Consider the following 2,869-nt stretch of genomic DNA (forward strand, 5'->3'; position numbering starts at 1 on the left):
AAGCAAAGCAGCAGTGGCTATCACCCCTGCAACAAGTAAAGCCACTGTTAAGGAATAATATAGAAACGATCAAAACAATTAAAACCAACAATGCTACAGGTTACCTTGGCTGCACGTCACCCTAGCACAGCATGTGCGATGGACACCAACTTCTGCTGGATCACGCTTGCATCAATTATCGCTCCTGGAGAGCATGCGGCAATCTCCTAAAAACAGTCTACAACCAAAACAACCCGATTAAACACGTTGCAGTGTTAACAGATCTGATCTACAATCAGCCCGTTGGACATACCTTAAAGGAGAAGCAGGACACAGCTCGATGGAGGGAGATTCACTTCAGACCGGTTACGGCAGCGACCAGCACAGAAATTGCTTATCACAACAGCATCTCCCCAGGTGTTATTTATATCCATGATTATTCTGCCAAATTACTAACCAGGCGGTGTAGGCGTGGCCAACCCGCCGGTTACAATTGTTTCATTTTAAACTGTTCTTTTATTGTTTTTATTTGTCTCTGAACCTGGACCTTGAGTCTGTAATAAAGTGTCATTCATTATAGGCAAAAACTTAAACAGGACAGGACATTGTATAACCAGGCTAGAAACACAGTGTCAAAGGAGATCATAGTAGCAAAGAGGAGCTACTTGGAAAGGCTGAAAAATCAGTGTCGAGCCAATGAACCATCATCAGTATGGAGAAGCCTATGGAACATCACCGGGTACAGAAGACCATATTGCAGATTTGAAAGGCACAACTCTACACCCCTCTCTCACCTCATCTGGGATCCACAACCTGTAGCTGCTTCCTCTAGGACTACCTCTTCCCCAATCAACCTCTAAGAATCTGTGAAAGAGATGTGTGTTGCCTTTTTAGGAAACAAAGGATCAGAAACGCAACAGGCCCAGATGGCATGACCCCCTCCTGCCTGAAAGTGTGTGCTAATCAGCTGGCCCCCATCCTCACACTCATCTTCAACAGGTCACTGGAGCTGTATGAAGTTTCTTCCTGCTTCAAATGCTCCACCATCATCCTAGTCCCCAAGAAAACCCCCATCAGCAGACTTAAGTACTACAGACCTGTCGCCCTGACATCTGTAGCAACCAAACAGGACAGGAACAGACTCCTGCGGACAATCAGGACTGCAGAGAAAATCATCGGTGCCAGCCTGCCCTCCATGGAGGACCTGTACACCTCACGGGTCAAAAGGAGGGTGGAGAAGATTTCTGCAGACCCCTCACACCCGGGACAATCTGTTTGAACTCCTCCCCTCTGGACAGCATTACAGGTCCATGTGCACCAAGACAACCAGGCACAGGGACAGTTTCTTCCCCCGGGCCATTACACTCATGCACAGTTAGTCTATGTTTTGCTCTTTTAATTTGTATATATTGGGTATTAATTCAGTTTTTATTGTTGAGCACATCAGGGGCCACTGGGCTGTAATCAAATTTCTTGTAGTTTTGATAATACTTGGCAATACAGTTTATACTTATTCTTTATGATCTCCTATAGGCACGTTTAAAGACATGAAAACACTGCTTTGACTAACAATTTGTTTTATTTTCTTCACAAAAATGTTCATAAGGGGCTGGTGCACAGTGGATCGGGCAGCTGTCAAACCCAAGGGCCCTGACAACCCGATCTCTGGACACAAAGACTAACCCTGGGGACATGGAATGTCACCTCGCTGGTGGAGAAGGAGCCCGAGCTTGTGCGGGAGGTTGAGAGGTACCGGCTAGGGATAGTCAGGCTCACCTCCACACACAGCTTGGGCTCTGGAACCACACTCCTTGAGAGAAACTGGATTCACCACTACTCTGGAGTGGTGAGAGGTGGCGGGCTGGTGTGGGTTTGCTCAGTGTTGGAGTTTACCCCAGTGAACGAGAGGGTCATTTCCCTGGGCCTTCGGGTCGTGGATAGGTCTCACTATCATTTGTGCCTATGGGCCGAATGGCGGTGCAGAGTACCCGGCCTTCTTGGAGGCTCTGGGAGGGATTCCGGAAAGCGCATTCTACTGGGGCACTTCAACGCTCACGTGGGTGATGACAGTGACACCTGGAGAGGCGTGATTGGGAGGAATGGCCCTTCCCAATCTGAGCCCAACAGATGAATGATGATAAGCTCCAAACTAGTTGTGATGCTGTTACAGAATCATCTCCAAGGTCAACCTAATTAGTTTTAGGAGAGCACAGACACTGTTTCTTTCTTCAGCAGGTGGATATAAAAAAATACAGATATCCTGCAAAGTGAAGCTCAAAGATCAAAATAAAGTGACAAGAAAACACATTTTTGAGTAGAGAGGGGCTATAATGGATATGCTAATCAACTCAGTTGTAAAATCTAGCTTCTTCCACCTGAGGCTGTTAAGCAAAGTCAAGTCATTCCTTTCTTTTAATGATTTTGAGATTGGAATCCATGCATTTATCACTTCTAGACTTGACTATTGCAATGTTCTATACTATGGTGTTAACCAGTCTTCCCTCACTCGTCTCCAAATGGTGCAAAATGCTGCTGCTCGTCTTTTGACAAGTACTAGAAAATTCGAGCGTATAACCCCGGTCCTGGCTTCTCTCCATTGGGTTTCAGTCCATTTTAGAATTGATTTTAAGCTGCTGATTTTTGTTTTTAAGGCTCTTAATGGTTTGGCACCTACCTCATTGAATTAGTGCACTGGCACAAAGGTACCTCACATCTTCAACCCAGTTTCTTTTAGAGGTTCCTAGGTCCTGATATTTAAACACTGGGAACATATTTATTTGGCTTGGCGTTTACTACACAGTAGGGCCTGATGCATTCCTTTTAATTTTGATTTATTGAATGTATGTCATCTGTGTGTCTGTGTTATTGTTTTATTTTATACACTGATCTT

General features: G+C 45.2%; 1 long non-coding RNA gene across 1 annotated transcript; it reads right to left on the reverse strand.

Moving 5' to 3' along the window:
- Window positions 1–15: 15 nt before the first annotated feature.
- LOC109951282 (uncharacterized) lies at window positions 16–472 on the reverse strand. Its single transcript, XR_002273588.1, has 3 exons — window positions 293–472; window positions 105–217; window positions 16–26 (listed from the first exon to the last, which is right to left on the reverse strand). It is a non-coding gene; the product is annotated as an uncharacterized LOC109951282 (long non-coding RNA).
- Between the last annotated feature and the right edge of the window lie 2,397 nt (window positions 473–2,869).

Source organism: Monopterus albus, unplaced genomic scaffold, assembly GCF_001952655.1.
Source record: "Monopterus albus unplaced genomic scaffold, M_albus_1.0 scaffold373.1, whole genome shotgun sequence".
Taxonomy (NCBI): Eukaryota; Metazoa; Chordata; class Actinopteri; order Synbranchiformes; family Synbranchidae; genus Monopterus; species Monopterus albus.